At 48.4% G+C, this 22,154-nt stretch overlaps 1 protein-coding gene across 4 annotated transcripts in view; it reads left to right on the plus strand.

The window, feature by feature from the left end:
* RPS6KC1 (ribosomal protein S6 kinase C1) overlaps positions 1–22,154 on the plus strand; it is a 1,976,431-nt gene that overhangs the window by 1,866,100 nt on the left and 88,177 nt on the right. The window lies entirely within an intron of this gene.

The raw sequence follows: 22,154 nt of genomic DNA on the forward strand, positions 1-22,154 counted from the left end.
TAGTTTGGAAACTGAAATAAGCTATACATTCATTAACTGGTAGAAATGAAGCAAAATAACATGAGATACAAAAAAGTGATCAAAATTCTTCACCCATCAAGCTCTTAACCCCTCAGAATTCCTCTGCTTGCATGCAATGTATCTTTTGTATGGCTTCATTCATCCCCTGGATTTCTCATTTATGATACTCTATCTCAAGATGCCTTCGTAAACATTTTCACTGCCAGCGGGTGCAGCACAGCTCCGTGTCTGCTCCTCTACAGACCCTGCACTGTATGTGACATTGGAGCCAGTGGAAATGGCGCTGCAGCGCTCCAGGACCTCAGTTATTTTTTCCACACACTCTTTACGCCTTAGTATCTCTGCTTTGTAACACTATTGGCTGTGCCATGTCCTCCAGTAAGGCCTGGGACTTCAAGCCCTGCTCAGATTACATCAGACAATTGTTTTCCTCTGAACCGCACAGGCTTTCCAATCCATGCACTCAAAGGCCTAAGCGGGCAGCTAAACTCTACCTTACTTCTACGTCCCGTCCACTTTCCTCCATACTGCATCGGCGTCCCTCGCTAGGGACGGGAGACGGAACCTTTTTCACTAGAAATATCATCTTTGCCTTTAAATTTAGATGCGCGCGGGGGCGCAGCTCCCCTGACTCCGCCCACCGGCACCAATCCTCAGTCCTCTTTTCCACATCGATGGGAACAGACCGCTTTCATCAGCGCTCCTGGGTTATGCCTCCGGCCTAGTAATTCCACACGCTCTTCCCCAGAGAAGTCCTTTTGTCGTCTTTTTTCTTGTCTTTAATCAAGGTACCTCTGTCCTCTGGTGCCACGCTCCTCCCCGGTGCATGTCGACGTCAACGGGCTTCAGCAGGTGTCCAGCCTGCGAGGGGCTTTTCCCTACATCCGACCCCCGCGCTCTCTGCCACCACTGCCTTGGTCCCGACCACAGCTGGGAGGGCTGCTCCGCGTGCAATGCGCTGGCATCACGCGCTCTGAAGAACAGACTAGCCAGTTGGAGGGAGCTTTTTGGAAGGTCACCTCCAGAGGATTTAAAGGAATTCGTCAAGCACAAGACCAGGCCCAAGGTAGGGGCACTGTTTTCATCCGCACCCCGCAAGGGCGACTCCTTCCCCAGGAAGCGCACGAGCGGGAGGGACCTATCAGGTCCTAGTACCAGTGCAGTTATTGAGGCTGCTTCAGCTACCGGCCACCAGGCCGAGGGGTCACGAGATCCTACCGGTGACTACGCTGAGGGAGCACAAGGTTCTATTACGGGGTTTCAACCCGAGGCGCTGTGCCCTGGTACCGGACAGATGTCTGAGGGGGCGCCTGTGCCACAGTCAAGAGCACTCTGTCTACCAGGCCCCATCCTGAGGTGCAGGGTAGGCCTCAACTTCCACCGCCAAGAGTCCTGGAGGGGGCCAGGCCTTAACCTCCACCGCCTAGAGTCTTGGAGGAGCTCGGGCCCAGCGCAGCAAGCGTCATGACACAGGAACATGGCATATAGCCAGACAAAATGGCGGCTCATCTGATACCATCCCCCTTTGGGGGGCCAGGTAGGGAAACAAGTTTCCAGGTGGGACTGGACATCACCTGGCACGTGGCCCACGGCATATCCTTCAGCATCACAGGGCAGATACACCCCGCATACAGCAAGACAGAGTGTGCACAGGCCGTAACAACCTCAGGGCCCCACGCCCGCTCCATCAAGCTCTCCTCTGGCCTGTGAAGACACATTTTCTGAAAAATTCCTGACTCTTATGAAGTCTCCGCAAATGGGCATCATCCTCCAGGATGTTATCAGGGACATGCTCTCTCTGGTACTGCTGCTAGCACCCCCGGCCACCCCGCCCCTGGGTCCAGCGCTTCCGAGTCCATTGCAGCCCGAGCTACCTGCACCAATCCCCATGATACCGGCTCCCATGCCTACTCCAGTCACAGCAGCCCTGTATCCGCTGCCACAGCAGCCTCCGGCGCCTGACCGTACGCCGTAGCCACCTTTGACCAGCACTCCTCCAGCTGCACCAGACCAACAGGACACTTTGGCGGACACGCATGAGGAGGAGGACCCAGACATGCCCTTGTTGGCCAAGGCATTTTCACAAACCGCTTCCTGGCCTGGCCGAGTATTTGGGGGTGACTCAGCCGGAAGCTGACCAACCAGAGGCTGGTGTACTGGCAGAAGTCCTCCCTCTACGCCAAATGGCTAGAATGTGGATTCCAATGCAAAAGGGACGTGTTGGCGCTTGCAAAAAAAGGATGGTTCAAACCACACTCTGCACAGCCTACCAATAGGCACTTCAGCGCCGAGTTTAGGCAACTGGAGGGCGACCCTCTCTTGCTGTTGGTGCACCCCCAGCCACACTCCTCAGTGATTGCTGCGGCTTTGCTCTATTCCAAGGCACAATAATCATCAGCTACATAAGTCTCTGCACTCCTGGTTAAGGAGAAGATCCAGTTATCTAGGTATGGGTAGACGTGGTGACCCTGGGTCCTGAGTAGGGCTGCCACCTCGTTCATCAGTTGTGTGAAGACCCTGGGAGCGGAATTGAGGCCGAAGGGTAGAACCTTGTATTGGAAATTAAAACCCATGATCCTCAGGTGTATCTACTCGCCACCTGGTACAACAGGAGGGGCACCCAGTTCACGTCCTGGCAGGGACAGGGCTGGTCCTCTCTGGGTGGTGCGATGCAGATCCAGTGGGACGACATGAATGCGTATGCCTTGCCTCCAACCCCCCCCCCCCTGTTCCGCTGGTTAATCTGCAAGATCTGGGAGGCCCGGCACCTTCGTATCATCCTGATAGCTCTGTGGTGGCCAGCAAGACCATGGTTCACGGAACTACTCAACCTGTTGGATAAGGCCCCGGTGCACCTTCTGCTGGGCCCAGCCCACCTGCTCTCTCAACAGGGAGGGACGGTCATCCACCCCGCCCCTCAGAAGTTAGCCCTTGCAGCGTGGTTCCTAAACAAGTCACACTGAGGTATGTGCAGCTTTCGCAAGCTAACCTAGACATTATACAGGGGGCTAGGAGCGATGCTACCAGGGGCCAGTACAAAAGCAAGTGGACTAGGTTTTGTCACTGGGGGAATCCAAGGAGGTCGATCCATTGACCTGCAGGTTGGACGATGTGCTTTCATTCTCTGCGCACATCGCACACTCAGGGGTGCAGGTAGACACATGCTGCACCTATCTGGTGGCTATTGGAGTCTACAGGAACTCGGAGGAGGAGGTATTTTCATCTTCTAACCCGTGTTTAAAAGACAATTGCCTGGCCTGACCAGGCTTTACCCGCCCATCAAGAAACCACACCCTGTGTGGGACATCAACGTGGTCTTGGGCGCCTTGGCGCACAAGCCATACGAACCGATTGTGCCCGCGGAAATCAGGATAGTCGCCATCAAGATTGCCTCCTGGTGGGCCTCACCTCGGCACGCCGGATCATTGAAATCTAGGTAGTTGGTGGCCTCAGAGCCTTATACTACTTTTCATAAGGACAAGGTGGTGCTGAGAACTCACCCCGCATTCTTACCTAAGGTTGTCTCCTCTTTCTACCTGAATGAGGAGATAGTGCTACCAACTTTCACCATGGACCCAAAGGGTGATGCTCAGAGAGTACTGCATTGTCTAGATGCCAGACGCGATCTAAAATTCTACCTGGACAGAACCTTTATTGGGTCAAAGCTGAGCTGTCAGTCCTCCAAGGCTTCCATAGCAAGGTGGATGGTTTCGGCCATCCAGGAGGCTTATGAGGGGCAGCAAAAACAACTTCCAGCGAACATGCATGCCCATGCAATCAGAGCCAAGGCCACAGCTGTCGCATTACAAAGGCACGTGCTGTGGCAGGTTATCAGCAAGGCGCATACATGGGCTACACCCTTGGCCTTCTGCAAGCACTACTGCTTGGATGCCGGCTCCAGGTCAGATGCAGCATTTGTTCAGGCAGTCTTAAGGAACTTGTTTTCTTAGGAGGGGCAACTCTCCACGCTGGGGCTACATTCAGTTGTAATAGGCCATGCAGTATGGAGGAAAGGGGACGGGGCGTAGGAGTTATTATAAGTCACTCACCGTAGTGACTAACATACTCCTAGTCCATAGTCCCCTTTCCTCCATACGTCCCACTATCCTCCCCCTAATACAACTGGTGTCATTCGGCAATGTTAATATTGTTAACACATCAAAGGGGACTGAGGAGTAACGCCGGTCGGCGGAGTCAGGGGAGCGCATGCTCCCAGGCCCGTGCCCCCGTGCACATCTTAATTTAAAGGGGAAGGTGATTTTTCTGGTGAAAAAGGTTCCGTCCCCCATCCCTAGCAAGGGACGCCCATGTAGTATGGAGGAAAGGCGAATATGGAATAGGAGTATGTTAGTCACTACGGTGAGTAACTTATAATTTTGTCACAGGGGTGACACAAGGGATCCATCCGGAAGCAGAGTGAAGGAGAGAGGAAGATCGTTCCCTGACCCAGAAAGATCAGATGAACAAGCACCCCCAAGGGGTACCACACTATTCTTCTTCTTCTCTGTCGAAGATGGGTCGCCGTTTCCTCTTTGGATGATTTGGCCCCACAGGTACCATTTCTGACCTGCTGTCATGATGCCTACCCCCGGGCATCAGGACCAAGCCCATCAGCTCCGGGAGCAGGCATCCAGATTCTTATTAAAACCCCAACAGCCCCGGCTGGGGGCTGTTTGGGTTCAGTCCTGGCGCCTAAGGCGCCAGGCTCATAGACTTTACTTACCTGATGCAGACCATGCTGCAAGTGAGTCCAAGCCAACGTGAGGCCTGGATGGGACTATTTTATTACAGGGACTATTATTTACTCGGGCGTGGGTCTGGGGAACTTCTTACCTGGAACTACTTTGGAGGCTATTTAAACCACGCCCGAACAGCAGCACACGCTTCGCGTTATTCTGCATCCAGCAGCGTGTGCCTGCAGTCAGGATCCAGTCTTCTGCCACGCCCGCCTCAATCTGAAACTCCTAAAACAAAGAGGAAAGAAAAGGACAAGGTTAGAAAACAAACTATTTTCGAATTCCTCACCTGATTCCGGATCCATCTCGCCTCCGGACCTGGAAAGAAAATCATTTCAGTACGCGTCGCATCTCCAGCTGCAGTGCCGCGCCATACTCACCAGTCCTCGCAGCATCTATCGATTCTGCGCTGCCTCCATCATTTCTTCGCCGAACTCCGGTACCTGGGGGACAAAAGAAAACAACAAGGTGAGCCAAGAAAACCAACAAATATAACTCTTATCACCATAGATTTACCTGATTTACCACCGGAGGCATTATTCTATAACTCTCCACATCTTCATGTGCCGCACCTGCAAAGAGAGAGAAATCAACACGTTAAACATGTGCAACATTTACTGGACAGCATCAGGTAATACAGACTCTACCTGAGCGCCACCAGCTACCACAAGAGCATCTTCTCACAAACTCAGCTGCAAGACAAGGAAGGAAGGAAGGAAGGGGGGGGAACAAGAGTGAACATCGGACATATTGAACTCTATGAACTTGATACTTACTGGTCCTCGCCAGGAACCTCAGAGTCAATACCCTCCGGAACTCTCCCACGCCTTCAAACCAGTGAAGTAACTGGCATCAACGCGCCCCTGCAATCCATGCAGGATGGAGATCTCATCTTTCAAGAATATAAGGTGAGATTGCTGAGAGGGCACTTCGGAGGTGATTAGTGGGGAGGACTGTGGGAGTGCCATCACTTGAATCCACGGGTGGCTAAATCCATCCCTCCACTTGCAGGAGAATACTTCTGCGGGTCAAGCAGACAAGATTAGGAGGGCCAGTCCAGTCAGTCATCTCTGCACTACGCATCACGTTGGTGGAGACCACAACAGTCTGTGTCCGACCGACGCCCCTGTGGGAGCCAGGTGAGCGTAACACCCATTCTGCCACTCCGCAGGAGTGTAAAGATGCTCAACATCTTTTTCAATGCATCAGCGGCTTTAGACTCGATGCGGGTTGCATCAACTGGGCCCACCATGCTCTAAGGAGCTGGCAGGGGCCTCTTGCAAGCCTGTGGCCACATGCCTATGGGCTCAGTCCCAGCTCCAAAGGTCTTTGACCCTGGCCGGCACAGGGTTGCTCCCCCTTTTTGGGGCGTTGAGCTTCTGACATGGACCCCTTGCCTCTGCATCTTTGGCACTGGTTGGCACTGCCAAAGCACCTCTGGAATATGTTCCTCTTCCTATGGGCAAGTTCATGACAAAGTTGTCAGATGTCTTTGAAGCGGAAGTGATCCTATTCCATTTGGGTTGGGAACCACTTTGACCTAGAGAGGTGAGATACTACCCATAGGAATAATGTGGCGAGAGGGAAGATCTTATGGATGTGGCCACCAACCTGCTGGAGGTGAGCAGCCTTGACACCTCCCCAGAGTTGGACATCTTTTTCAGAAGATGATGTCCAAGGTTGTGGAGAACTCTGGGTTTGTCGGCACTGACCAGACCAAAGGTCCAGTTTGAGTAAACGGACATCCTGAAAAAAGGCCCTAAATGGGAGACTTTGCTGCCCTTCAACCAGGCAGTGCAATCCCCACTCATGCAGGCCTGGGAGGAGCCAACCTCCCAGGCTTGCATGAGAAGAGTCACTTCCTGACACCCTTTGATCCAGCTTTTCTTCCACCCATGTCTCCCCATTGACCCTGATGGTTCAGGCCACGACAGCCAGCCTTACGACCACAAGCTTCCCCTCTTTGTATCTTGAAAGGGAGAGTAAGTAATCCGGATGCTTGGGGGCCCAAAGTGTTTGCCTCAGGCATTCTGACCTTGAGGGGCAATTAATGCTCCTTGTGACTCTGTGGTGCCTGAAGTGCCTAGAAATCTCTGAGTAGGAGATATGAGAGAGGGATTTAATGCCCTGGTACAGGATTGCAAAGGGATGGCATGCCAGATCCTGCAGACAGGCCTTGACTCAACTGACTGTGTTGCACGTGCTCTGGCCAGGGGTACAGTCATCGGATGAAACTCCTGAATAAGGTGAGAACTTCAGGGTTCGCTCCAGATGTTCAGACAAAGGTCCTGGACATGCCTTTTGATGTGCAAAATTATTCCAGAGCCCAGTCTGAAAACTCACTTCAGAAATGTGTGTTCAAAAGCCACAGTGAAGCCACTGGGATTAGCTGTTAGACAGCCCTCTACTCCCATACCAAGAGAAATTAGTTTTTATACCTTTCCCCTCTCATGCCCACTATGGCAGGGATCAGCCAACCCGTCCCCTCACTTAGGAAGAGGTTGGGAGCTCTGTGTCGTCTTCAACCCGAGGGGTGAAGACCTTGTTAAGAGGATTTCCTCTTGTATCCCATTGTAACGCTCACCTGATTCCCGCAGAGGCGCCGGTCTTGACTGGGTGAATGCCGTATCTTCAAAGGTGATGTGTAACACACGGTTGGCTCTTTGGGCTGGACCTCTGTGCACTGTATGTCTGACTCGAAGAGTAAGATGTCTGCAGATAGAAAATATGGGATTAATGAACTGGGGTTATTGGGTGCCTCTCTCCTCTTCCCTTTCTCTTCTCCTGTAGAACCCCAAAGGTTAACGCCCTCACCTTAGGTAAGTGAACGCCAAGCTCTCCATCTGCCTCGGGGCAGGGTGCCGTAACCAGTTTCTTCACTGGATAAGGGTGCAGGCCTCTTGACCTCAGAGGACTGCTGTCCGTCGTTAACTGCACGAACGGTGCACTTCAAATGTCTTTTGTAATGATATCTCTTGTTTTGCAGGGTTCCGGCGATGGCGGATGGCGGGCTGATGAGAGTTGAGGATCGAACCCGCGTGAGGAATAGAAGCGCCTGGAAGCACGTAAGTAAGCGCTTGTAGCCTGCTTCACGATGCGCACTAACTGTCCCTTTTATCTTGCAGGTACAAGTTCGGAGCTTTAGAGAAGCTGAAGGGTGCTGGAATACCCACTGGATTCGGCGTGGGAAGGAGTAATGGCACGTGAGTAATAAAGTTGCCTAATGTCTTTAAACGCACCTTCTTTTGTCTTTCAGATGCGGGATGCAGCGCCGAAGGCCTCCGGAGCGTGCGAAGAGCTGGTAAGCTTTTGTCTTTCAGATGCCGGAATGCAGTGCGAAGACCTCCGGAGCATGCGAAGAGTAGGTAAGCCTTTGTCTTTCAGATGCCGGAATGCAGCGCGAGGCGTTGGTGACAGCCGATGGACCAGGTAAGAGATGCGCTGCCACTGAAGACCGTAGTGCTAACCTATTCTTTCTTTGTCTTTACAGGTGCTGCTGAAGACTGGATTCCAGGATGGTAAGCCTTTGTTCCCCTAGGCCCAGGATCAGAAGCAGAAGACACGATGAGCGTTCTGCTGCAGAGAATGCAGAATAACACAAAGCAAGATTCATCCATCGGGTGTGGTTTAAATAGCCTCCTGTAGTGCTTAGGTGTCTCCTTCCACAGCCACGCCTAGGTAAGAAAAGAGTTCCTGCTTTCCAGAAGAGTTCCAGTATTCTGAACCTAGGGAGTGGCTTCTGCCCCACCCAACAGGAAAAGTAGTCCCAAACAGAAGAGGATCAGGGGTTCAACTGGCAGGTAAGTAAGCAGCATGGTCTGCTGCAGGTAAGTCCACCCAAGCATTATGAGCCCGGCGCTTCCAGCGCTGGGACTGGGCATCTTTATGAGCCTGGTGCCACTGGCGCCAGGACAGGGTCCAAAAGGTCCCAATTGGGACTGGCTGGCACTCGGAACCGGGGTTATGGGTCTGCTTCCAAGGGAGTCGGGAAAGTCCTGATCTTTTGGAAGCAGAGATCATGACACCCATTGGGGGCTGGAGGAATCTTCCTGCTGAGCGAGGAATGGTATCGTACCACTTTGGACGCTTGGGCCTTGCAGGTCGTGACACAGGGTCTTCCCATTGCTCAATGTCCTAGAGACCATCCTCCGACCAGCCCCTCTTTTCCTCCCAGCACTCTCTTGTTATGGGAGGTATGTTAGCTTCTGAGGACGGGTGCCATAGAACTCGTGCCTGTTCAGAATGAGGCATGATTTGGAATTCTCTTTACTTTATGGTCCCATACAAGGATGGGGGCTTATTTCCCATTCTGGTTCTAATGCTATTGAGATGTCTCTGCAAGGACAAGTTCAAGATGATCACTTTAGCCCAGATCTTCCAAGTCATTGATCTCCAGGAATGGTTGGCGTCCATGAACTTTCAGGATGCCTACTCCCATGTTCTGATCCATCAAAAACATATAAAGTATCTGGCGTTCATAGTGGGATCGCCCCACTATAAATTCAAGTTCTTCAGTTCAGCTTTATTCTGCACCAGAATCTTCACAAAACTGCTGGCAGTGGTTGTGGCTCGCCACCGGGCCAAAGAGTTTTTCATGCCATTTGAACAACTGGATCACTGACCAAAAATTATTATCCCCATTTTAGTCAGAATTCTGACCTGGCTGTAATACGGAAACAGCTACTTTACACATTCTAGATTACGTTTACAGAGCTTTGGTGTATTTTGGTACCTTCCTGCTAATTTTACTTGACTTGTCTGTAGCTTTCGATACGATTGAAATGTTATTGTATGGGGATTCGGTGTATGACCCTTGATTGGTTTTGTTCAATTTTTAGGACTAGAAGGCAGATGGTAGTCGTGGGTAAAACTCATTCCGTCCCGTTTTACCATTTTGACTTTCTCAGGGCTGAATCCTCTCACTATTGCTTTTTAATTTATACTTGGCAACTTGGGACAATTTGCCGGCAAAGCACAAGTTGATATGCACCAATATGCTGATGATCCTTGGTTGTATCTCAGGATCTGTACAGAAAGAGAAATGTTGCAGCTTTGTGATGGCCTATTGGACATTGAAACACAGATGTCTTTTCACTTCTTGAAATGTAATCACTCCGGAACTCCAGAGTGTCTTTCCTTTTCTCACTCTCCTTGTCAATATACACATTGCAGTTGGTTTCTGAATACAAAAATGATGGTGTCTTCCTCAGAGTTTTCTCACATTGCAAAACCGTTGGGTTACACCCTGCGTTCTAGAATGACATGATATGGCATTTATAATGTGCCTGAACATAAGTGTTTCTAGGTGCGACAAGACAAGCAGGAGGAAACAAAGGGAGGACAAAATAACGATCTTACTAGGCCTTGTGCCGTTCAGATCGCGCAAGTGCAGGTAGAGGGAAGGGCAGAAGTGCCAGGGAGGTGGGGAAGTCTCTTTATTGGTTGTTATTAAAAGAGAGGATCACATTTAAACTATTATGTATTGTCTACAAAGCAATTCATTTTCAAACCCCTTCTTATTTAGCTGTAAAACTAAAGATCTGTGGGGGAACTAGACGTCTACATGGTCTGGATTCTCTTCAATTAGAAGTTTTAAAATGTATTGGTGTATTTTCTATGAAAAGATCCTTTAAGTGCGGAAGCATCATATTGGAATTCCCTGCTACCTAATCTATGCAAGATTCTAGAGTACTTAAGACTGAGGAATGCGTTTAAAACATGGCTGTGGAACTCTGTATTTTATTTGTTATTTTAAGGTCAGATGGTGTTCAGAATATTCTGTTATTTTGTTTTCTAGGTTTTACCGTATGGTTTTTATAGTTTTATTGTAGTATTAAATTTGTACAGCACTAAGATGCAGTTGTGCCTTATTTGTGCTTTACATAAATTTGAAATAAATACATTTCTTCCCCTACCTGGATGACTGGCTTGTCCAGGGTCACTACCCAAACCGGCATCAGCACATCAGCACCACCCAGGTAGCCTGTTGCATAGTTTTGGCTCCTCCATGAACTTTTATACGGACCATGTTTTGTCGTCTAGTCTCTTATTTATCAGTGTGGTCTCAACATTCACCTACGCACGGCCTTCCCTCCCAAGGAACAAGTGGCAAACATTGTACAGATGTTTCATATCTTCCAATCCCAGAGGATTGATCGAGGCCCTGCTTTTCTTGGACTCATGGCTTCATGCTTTCTGCTGGTGCCAGAGGCACAGCTACATATGGGGTAGCTCAGGTGGGGTGCTCTGTTGTTACTGGTCTCAGTTTTAGGGCATCATGTCAGAACTGCTGTGAGTCTGACTGCATGTCGTGGGATCTCACATGGTGGCCCCTGAGGTGACAGCTTTCTGGGAGTGAAACTGACAGTGGTTATGGATCTGTCCTTAAAGGGTCGGGACAATAACCTGTTATACCTTATGGTGAGTGGGCTTTGGTCTCCGACGGAAGCCCAAGAACACAACAATTGAATGGTGCTGCGGTGATGAGACTGGCCCGATTGCCTTCTTCCCCTTGGTGTGGGGCAGGTGTGTGCTGTCCTAACAGACAGCACTGTGGCAATGCATTACCTCAACAAGTGAGCCAGGGGGATCTTTGCCCTTGTTTTCAGAAGCACAGCGACTGTGGTTCATGGCTCTCGAAAATCTTGTGGTTCTAACTCTGGCCCATTTAGCTGTGACAGCGATAATCATGGCAAATGCTTTGAGCAGATCGATTTCGGCCTCCAACGAGTGGGAGCTCTACCGGGATGTTCTGGAGGAGATCTTTTCCATGTGGTGGGTTCCTCAAGTTGACCTCTTCACCTCCTTTGTCAATCTTAAGTGCTAGTTCTGCTCTAAGGAATTTCCTTGTCATGGAGCTCTGGGTATGCACTGATGGTTGAGTCTGACTTCGACCTCTTCTAAGCATTCCCGCCTATCCCTGTCATTCTGCTGGCTCTCAGGAGACTGCACCTGTTTGGGTCCATGCTGGTTTTGATTACTCCTGGCTGGGGCCAGAATACATGGCACACTGTGCTGATGGATAGGTCCATCTGCCCTCCCTGGCACCTTTCATCGAAGGTGGACCTCCTCTGAGGGTCAGAGGAGCAGGTTCTCAACCCGATCATCTGCTACCTGAAACCTTCATGCTTGGCTACTGAAAGGCATAGATACAAGGACTGGGATTTGTTTTACAATGTCCTGGATGTACTCCTTTCTCATAGAAAGCCAGCCATTATGTACATTTATGCATGCATGTAGAGGACATTCTCTGCTTAGTGTGCGGAGAGGGATCTGAGCCCTTTCACCTTTGCCTACCTCCTCTGTTTTGGATTTTCCACTTTGATTCCCTGGGGGGCCTGCTTATTGGCATTGTGACGGGGTAGTTCTCTGCCTTTTTGGTCTTTAAAAGAACCCGTGAGCAAGGGACTTTGTTCACAATCCCCATTGCTGTACTGTATTTTTTGAATGGACTGTGAAACCATTTTCCGCACTCCAGTTTTTGTTCCAGTGTAAGACTTGAATTTAGTGTTGGCTTTCTTAATGGGTGCACCCTTAGAGTCGCCACACTCCTGTTTGATTTGTTTATTTATAATGCACTAGTTCTTCAGAGGCGGACATCCAAATAGAAACTGTATCTGGGAGCAGATGTTAACAGGCGCCACAAAGAGAAACCACATAGAAGACTTAAGTAGAAAGAGAAGTTTTAAGTTTCTTACGAAGAAACAAAGTATTCTGGAGATCAGAAGGGAGAGCATTCGAAGCCTGAGGGCCAAATACGGCAAAGCATCTATCGCCACTATGGACGAAATGAGATGAAGGTACTACCAATAGTTTTTGAGCAGAAGAGTGGAGGGTTTGACCTGAATGATGGAGGGTGATTTTATAAGCCAGGTGCATGGGGGCCAGACCGTGAAAGCGCTTAAACACGACATAGAGAACCTTGAAAAGCGTTGTCTGATGTACTGGCAGCCAATGGAGTAAGCGGCAAGAAGAAGACGGATACATTTTTGGGTAGTCTAAAAAGGAGCCGGACTGCTGCATTCTGAGCATTCCCTAGGCCGGTAGATTTGACCTGCCGAGATCCCAGCTAGTACAGCGTTGCAGTAGTCAAGCTTGGAGTTAACCAGTGCACCTACAACCGCTGGTGGATCTTTCTCAGAAATTAGCGGAAGGATGGGTTGCAGGAGTCTAATCCGATAGTAAATGGATTTAAGCATCTCAGTAACCTGCACATTGTAAGTCAGATTAGACTGCCACATACAGCCTAAATTATTTACTTTATGCGAGAAGGCTGTAGGCATGCCAAATAAGGCGCAACAGAATGACCTTTGTTTTAGAGTGGGCTAAGTTAAAGCTTGTTAGCTAACATCCAGCTTTTAATTTCTTGAGCACAGTCACAAATCATTTGTCTTGAATCTGTTGTATCATTAATCCAGACATAAATCCGAGTATCTCCTGCAGAAGAGTGATAACTAAACTCAAACTTAGTGAAGATACTCAGTAACCGTCAGATACAAATCTTAATCAACAAAGTTGAAACGGAGGAACCCCCGGGGACACCTAAAGGGAGAGTAAGTGAGGTGAAGTAAAAAGTGCCAATTTTAACCTGGAACTGAAGGGAAGGATGAGAACCATTTTAATGAGTGATCCACCAGATGTGACCTCAGACAGCCTAGATTTAAGGATGTCAAAGTCAACTGTGTCAAATGCCATCAATAGGTCGAGCATGACCGGCACACCAAGATCACCCTCATTGGCAGATTTCATATGTCATCCCGTACCGTAATGAGCGCTGTCTCATACTATAACAAGGTTTAAAGCCTTATTGAAATGTGTGAAGAAGATTGTGAGCCTCCATAAACTTCTGTAGTTGGTTAGTGGCAACTTTTTCTAAGAGTTTGGCCAGCCATAACTGCAATTGGGCAATCGTTCACAAGTACATTGTGGTCCAATGTCGATTTCTTCAATAGCGGGGTCAAAAAGGATTTCTTAAGCGCCATGGGGGACCATGCCTTGTGAAAAGGATGAGTTAACAAAACTAGTGATAAGATTGCTAGGTTTGCGAACATGCCGATTAGCCAGGCGGGCGGGAATGGGTATCATACTTAAAATGTGAAGGTTATAGATTTGAAATTAGAGGGAAAATGTTTTCTGAAGAAACTGGAGTGAAATTAAATTGCTCAGAAGAAGCTAGTGAGAAATCCAAATTGGGAAAGCAGGTTGAAAGGTGGGGAGCTGTGCATTAATATTTGAACAAATAGTACAAATAGTATTAACTTTATCCATAAAAAATTCATTAAGATTGTTTGCTATTTTAAGAGATGGAATAAGGGACGAAGCGATACCCAAGGGGTTTGACACAATTTTTATAACAAACTTTTTTTTTTCTCAATAATCCTTCTTAAAAGCCCTAAGAGAGGCAGTATACCATTTATTAATCTTATAGGTTTTAGGAATTCTAGATTTAATAGAATTGAAGTTATTGCAAAGTTTCCATAGCTTAAGATGTATTGGAGTTGAACACATTTTCACATTTTAAAGTAGGATTGTAAGGCACCAAAACAGATGATAGTTCAATACATGTTTCATAACCTCTTTTCACTTATCAGTTTACTACTTTTTCCATTTTGCAGTGCTTCAAACTATATGATTTCTTCTATTCCTGTTCATCTCTTGTCACACTCACCAACATTTCATTCTTCTTGCATATTTTTCAAACTTTGTTTACCCTCTTTGCTCCTTGCCGCCACCTTCAATTAATATTGATCTTTGGAATGTGAGTTCATTTAGTAATAAATCTCATTCTGTCCTTGATACTTTTCTGCTCTTTAATCTCCACTTTCAGTTCATCACTGAGACCGGTGACTCTTCTAATACTACTATTACTGCGTCACTCACTACTTCTACCACGTCTACCACAGGCCGGAGAACTGATATCAAGTAAGAATACCTCCAGCAAGACCAGAGGTCTGTCCGGTCAACTCTAATAGGTGGCGGCCGGGCGACACTCTGACGTCCCCCCGTGACCACCGCCACTTCAGAGATAAAGACGAAATAGCCGGATTCAGAGGTAACCCAAGCCCCAGCACTCCCATAGGGCCTGGGAGTCACCCAGTAGGCACTCGGCGGGGCTCCAACAGGCACGCAACCAACCCGGCTGGAACACCGCAGACCCTCACCCCAATCGCCACTACTGAGGATATTGTGAACAACCCCATAAAGCAAGGTGCGCTCCACAACTGCAGAAGCCAAGACCACGAGGTTGGAGTTACATACACTTGCTTGCCAACACCGGTCTCCCTCCCCCCCCCGCAACCTGTGTACCCTGTGATAATATCAGCCTCCATCCAGAACTGATTGCTATACAACTGCTTCTCCCACGTTAATGACAGCCCCATCAATAGCACCACCGCTCAGCTGCTACTCGACAACTTGTCCCCAACTTTAAGCTTCCCAAGAAGCGCCCACAAAACGCTCTCTCATCTGGAGCCATGTCAGAGCGCCCATGGAACTCTTGGAAGCTGAAGCAGGCGTCCTATCAGACTCTGGCGACAAGCTGTCCGTCTGATCCGCAGCCCAGCCACACGGCAACCCTGGGCTGTCTGAGATATCCACCACCCAGGCCCGAAAGCCTTGTATAGATCACCAGCGGCAAAAATCTCAGCGCTCACCCGACACCAGCCACGGAGGATACCACCCTTCGGTTAGACCAACAGCAGCATTCCACCATTGCCAAGGGACTCTGCGACCTCCGCAACAGACGTACTACCCTTCCTAGACCGTATTGAAGCGCGGCTAACATTTGACAAACTGCACGTCATACTGACCACTCGCCGTCGGCATCTTTCCTCTCCACCAGTCTCTGGATTCAAAACTCTAGTAAGAAGACCCTCACGGCGTCCCTCTTCGCCTCAGAGGGGACCCCATATTATCACCACGAGAACTACTAGAACCAACTCCTAAACCATACTCAAGGCACCCTCAGACGGTACCTCAAGCTCCCAACAACTACTACCACAACATACTACCCCCTCAAGCGTGCCCAGAACTGCAAATTCACCCCGATTGGCACAAGTCCTTCCTCATCACGGTCCAAGTCCACGCACAATTGCTACAAGATGGGAAAAACAGACATTTCCCTAAGGAAATAGAACTTTGAACCTGGCGCAGGGAGTAAAACCCCAAAATCAACCAACCAAAGCGAGTCCTCAATGATGGAGGAAGAGCAAGACGGAGTGGAGACCACTTCAGTGGACATCCGGGAGAGCCTACTCGATCTAAAAGCCGGAATAGGTAACCTAGACTGCAAATCTCGATGCACTGTCGTCTAAGGTAGACCTATTACAACATCGCCTAGACAAACACGGCGACAGATGAGACACAGTCGAACAAAGGGTCTCAGATCTCGACGACAGCTCAGCCTCGCTCGCCACCAGGGTCTCATCACTGGAAACCCAGATGAAGACCGTCATCGCCAAAAACAAAGACCTAGAGGGCCGCTCACGCCGCAACAACATCAGACCGGTCGGGGTGAGAGAGAGAGGCAGATCCCTGAGGAGATAGAAGAGTTTGTCGAGAAAGTTTGCAAAGATCTCTTTGGAATCTCAGCCCTATCACAGCTCTTTGTAGTAGAAAGAGCTCACAAGGTACCCTCTGGCCGGCCCATTCCCGGTACAACCCGACGCCCAATCATCACCAAACTCCTCAACTTTAAAGACAGGGACACTATCTTGCGATTAGCAAGAGAAAAGGGAGACCTGCAGTTTGATGGCAACAACATCAAGCTTTACCCCGATTTCTCCCCTGCAGTACAATCATTGAGGAGATCCTTTGCAGGAGTCAAACGCTGACTATAAGTCAATGAAATGTCATACTCATGTTGTACCCGGCGAAATTGCGGCTCCAGCACGATGGGAAAACTCAATTCTTTAACTCAGCTGACGAGGCAAACTCATTCCTCGACAGGCTGGGCTGCAGAAAACCCAAAAAATACAACGTTTGCAAAGAAAGGACCGGGCCAGGATGAACCCACCATGACATATGAAGCCCCCACCTACCGTCGACCTACTGCGATCGAGAAGTCACACCAGAACCCGGCGATGTAAATGAAACCACTTGAGAGCCGTTGCTCTTGGATAGGCACTAGCGCCCCAAGCACAGCACTCAGAATGACTTTGTTTAGGGGGGAGGGAATGACTACCGGCAAGTTGGGGGTTGCCCGTGTGAGGAAGGGAAGTTATACTCAGTTTTTGGAAAAGCACAGGCCACGGACCCGCCGCCCGTCACCCGACTACACCACCATCCAATTACCTCAAACGACACCTGCTTAACCAATTACCATCATCTAGCTGTCAGCTGAATATACCCACGTGGACAATGGCGCCCAGAGGAGGCACAGACTAAATCCGTAAGACAGAAACCCACGGAGCACTGTGTTCAACCTAGCTACGTGGAACATCAGGGGAGGCAACCAGGCATCTAAAACACATAAAATATCCCAACTGCTCTGGAGGCATAAGATTGACATAGCCCTGATTGAGGAAACGCACCTTCTCCCCGGCTCTGAAAACAGCTGGGCCCGCGACTGGGGGTGTCACAGATACTTCTCCTCATACTCCTCGTATGCCAGAGGGGTTGCTATCCTGATAGATAAAAAGACAAGGTTAAGACTGATATCCTGTGAGAAAGATAAGGAAGGCAGGGCGCTCTTCGTACGGGGAGTGCTAGAGGGTAAAGAAGTTGCCCTGGTAAACTTGTACGGGCCAAACACCGACAGCGCCAACAACTTCGACTGGGTGATGACCCACCTAGAAGCCGTGGGGTCAGCCATGATCATTTGGGAAGGAGACCTGAATACACCACTGGACCCCAAGAAAGATAAACCTCAAGGCACAATGGCTCTCACCTTCAAAGCAAGTCTCCAGATTCGGGAAATCTGCAAGGCGTACAATCTTATTGACATATGGAGGCACAGTCACTGGGAATCTCGTGAATTCTCTTTCCATTCGTGGGTTCACAATACGGACTCCCATCTTGACTATCTGCTGGTATCCTTCCAGAGCCAATTCCAATGGGGACAATGCCAAATTTTACCTAGGACCCTATCGGACCACTCCACGGTCACCCTCAAATGCATTTTAGCAGACGGACAGAAAGACAGACCACAATGGAGATTTAAACCTGGATCCCTGCAAGATCAGGTCTTCGCTGATGAACTGCGGATGGAGATAACATCCTTTCTCGAACTGAATCAATTGTCGGTGACATCACCAGAACACTTTGGGAGACGCTGTAATGCTATGTCAGGGGAGTATGCCTGGCGAAAGAAAACCGGATATTAAAGCTAATCAGAAGAGAACTGGCCGCCAGTGAGTCCAAATTGAAATAACTCGAGCAGAGATGCATTCATTGAAATGATCAAGGCTCCCTTGCAGGCCTCAAAGCAGAACTTGACAACTTCAGATCCACAGCAGACAGAGAACTATTTATGTCCCGAGGCCACAAAGTCAGTCAATACGGCGGAGGCCAGAAACTGGGAGCCCTCCTGGCATGACTGGTAGCAGCTGAACGGAAACCCACCCTAGTCGAAAGGATTCAAAACCAACAGGGCGAATTGATACACACCAAAAAAGAAATCGCGGTAGTATTCTGCATTTTCTATCAGGAACTTTATAACACCAGATATATCGCCGATACAGCAGACTTATCTCAATATCTTGAGAACGTAGAACTGTATTGGACAAGTGCTAAGCCGAGAGAACCACTGAATGTCCCTATCACCCTGGAGGAAATTCTTACCGCAATTAACAGTCTCCCTAACACCAAGGTTCCAGTGCCTGGTGGTCTAAGCGGCGAATTCTATAAGGTCTACCCCCATCTACTGGCCCCGCTGTTGCTGCAGGTATATGAAGAAGTGCTGGAGACGGGAACACTACCACCTACTCTTCGCCAGGCGAATGTGCTCCTTCTGCACAAGCCAGGGAAACCACAAGAAGACTGTGCCTCATACAGGCCAATATCCCTAATAAATTACACTCCCACTACACTAACATTATGAAGCAACGCCAGCTATATGTCCTCACTGCCTTCTATTATTACGAGTACCACGGTACACCAGATAATGTCACTCAGAGTAAAATACACTTGGCATAAACTTTGCTCACTACCGGACTTTTTTAAAACTGAATACAGATTGCCTGTTTAGCAAATTGCATCTAGTATGTCCGAATTTTTCGTGGCGAATGGCTTTCTGAGCGTCTCGCATGTAAAGCACCCCTGACTCTGCGTGATTGCTTTCACTACTGTACTCAGCGTGCCTTCCTGGCAACTGCACTGTCATCTCCTGCGTGACTTCTTGGCCACACTAGCAACTACAATAGCAACCTGCACTCAGAGTATCCATGACACTGTTAAACTTAGGTGCACCCTGCTGTGCGTCTTTCAGTCACTGTGTATGCATTTCTAGTCACTGTTGGGATTGTCAAATTTAGGTGCACCCTGCTGTGCGCATTTCAGTCAATGTGTATGCATTTCTAGTCACTGTTGGGATTTTCAAATTTAGGTGCACCCTGCTGTGCGCATTCCAGTCAATTTGTATGCATTTCTAGTCACTGTTGGGATTGTCAGATTGAGGTAAACCCTGCAAAGCGCATTTCAGTCAATGTGTACACATTTCTAGTCACAAATTTCGCTGCCCTGTGCCATACTGTTCCCAATATGTACAATACCAAGACTTATCATATATACACCCTCTGTGCCTTATTCTGGACCATTCTAAATATCACCACAGCAATGGCCCACACTGATTCCACTCCGTGCAACCTGCGAGGGAGAAACTTGTGACTTAGAGCGCGATTGCCCCGTCTATATGACCTCAAAAACAAAAGAACTAGACCATCAGGTTCCTTATCAACCCAAACTGCCCCCCACCCTAACCGTTTTGCCCCAGTTGCAGAAAAGTGTACTAAAATACAAACGGACCCTCACATCCAGAACAAACCCAACCTCCCCAATCCTAGACCCACCCAAGATAAAAACATAACCCCCACCCTATAGGAGCCCTTATCAATGCTAGGTTCCTCATAGCACATAATACGGAAATTGCCGATATACTTTGATTGGACAACTTAGATCTACTCGCGATCACTGAAACCTGGCTCCACGACGCCGCAGGTCCCGCACTCATGATCGCCATACCAGATAACTATAACATACTAAGAGTTGACCGCCCCAACTCCAGGGGAGGTGGCTTAGCCATCATTGCCAAAACTCAGTTAGCTGTAACACTTATCCCACACTACCCAGTAATTACATCATGCGAGCTTCTCTCAACTAAAATACCCATTTCCAACAACAGGAAACTAACTGTCCTCCTGGTGTACAGACCACCAGGCCCACTAGGCAACTTTGAGGACGACCTATCCAGCCTCCTCACTAACAATATCAAAGACTCCACCCAGCTCCCACTATTAGGTGACTTTAACCAGGGATTCAATGATGATGAGGATAAACAGGCCCAGTCCATCCAATCAATCTTAGTCGATCATGGCCTTACCCAAAAAGTCTTAGCCCCTACACACCTTAAAGGACGCACACTAGACTGGATAGCCAACCGTAACTGTACTACCACCATCTCTAAAATTTTACCAGAAACCTGACCGACCACCACCTTATCTGCTTCTCATCCACCATAGAGCCTCCTAAATTAGATAACCTGCAAACAGCACCACCTATGCCAACTAGAAGTAAAAAAGAAATTACGACAGAAAAACTTCTCCCACTCCTACTACCAGCTCTCACTGTCAACGATATCAACTCTGACCCTAATACGCTAGTCGAAGCATTCAACAATACTATGACCAAAGCCTTGGACATAATTTCCCCCATCAAATTACGCAAAAGTAAACGAGAATCTCATCTCAACTCATGGTTCACTCCTCAACTTAAAGAACTGCGAATCCGAAAAGGCAAACTCCAAGCTATCTGGAGGCATACACTTTCAGAGGTATGATATGATATGATATGGCATTTGTAACGCGCCTATACCCAAGTGTTTCAAGGCGCGATGAATAAAACTCTACTTGACCACCTTGCCAAGAAATATAAGAAGGAAATAATCCAAACTAAAAAAAGACACATTGAATGAGAGAATTAGTAAAGCTAACTCTAATTCCAAAGAACTCTTTTCCATCCTTCTGGAAATGGAAAACCCGATTGGTCCCATAGATAATATCCCCAAGGACAAACGATGGTGTACTAGTATCCAGAACGCCTTAACTAATAAAATCACCACCTTACAATCCAAAATTGCAAATAAGAAAGCGTCCTTGAGTTCCACTGGAACCTATACTACCCATCAGCTATAACCACCTACAACAGTCACACAAAATAACTGTGAACCATTCAGATTTACCAACATCTCCATTCTGGAAACTGAAAAGGTGATATCATCCCTAAAACCTTCGAACTGCCATGGCGACAGCTGCCCAGCACAAGTTATCAAGGATGCAGCCAGAGATTTAGCACCCTTCATCTCTAAACTAATCAACACCTCCTTTAGATCCAGCACTGTACCCACCAGCCTTAATGAATCTTGGGTATTGCCTCTCCTTAAAAAACACTCTCGACCCAGCCATCCCCACCAATTATAGGCCTATCACCACGGTCCCATTTCTCCTTAAAATCATTGACAGAGTAGCATACCTCCAGATCCAAAACTATCTGGAGAAGAACCAATCTGGATTCAGGGCACTACATGGTACTGAAACAGCCTTAATTGACCGCACAACACAAATCGACGAGTTGAAGGACAAAGGTAAAACAGCTATGCTCCTCCTCCTTGACCTGTCGGCGGCCTTTGACTTGGTGGACCACGCAGTGTTATGCAACCACCTAGTGTCTGCCACCCACTTCTCAAGTGAAGTTATAGCTTGGGTACAATCCTTCCTAGCCAACCGTACGATGAGAGTGTTCTCCCCCCTAGCCTTAGCGGACCCAATACAAATCACCTGTGGCATCCCACAAGGTTCATGTGTCTCTCCCACAATGTACAACATCTTCACTAAGCCACTCTTCGACAAACTTGACAGATTGGGGGTAATTTATACTAATTATGCGGATGATACGCAGATCCTCATACCACTATCTGGCAACTTTGTCAAAGACACAGCTCTAGTAAACAAGATTTACCTCCTCATTCAGGCATGGATGGCCTCTCACGGCCTTTGCCTGAATGACGAAAAAACAGAGATACTGATCCTGGGTTCCGACTCTAACCTCAAAAAACTCAGCCCTAACTACCTCGGCTTCAACATAGATGGCAATATAATAAAAGTGGCAACTGAGGTTAAAAACACTAGGTTTCTGCTTTGATTCCACATTATCTCTCAAAAAACAAGTCAACTCCCTGGCTTCCTC

The sequence above is a fragment of the Ambystoma mexicanum genome, chromosome 4q (assembly GCF_040938575.1).
Source record: "Ambystoma mexicanum isolate Mex_15411 chromosome 4q, UKY_AmexF1_1, whole genome shotgun sequence".
In the NCBI taxonomy this organism is placed as follows: domain Eukaryota; kingdom Metazoa; phylum Chordata; class Amphibia; order Caudata; family Ambystomatidae; genus Ambystoma; species Ambystoma mexicanum.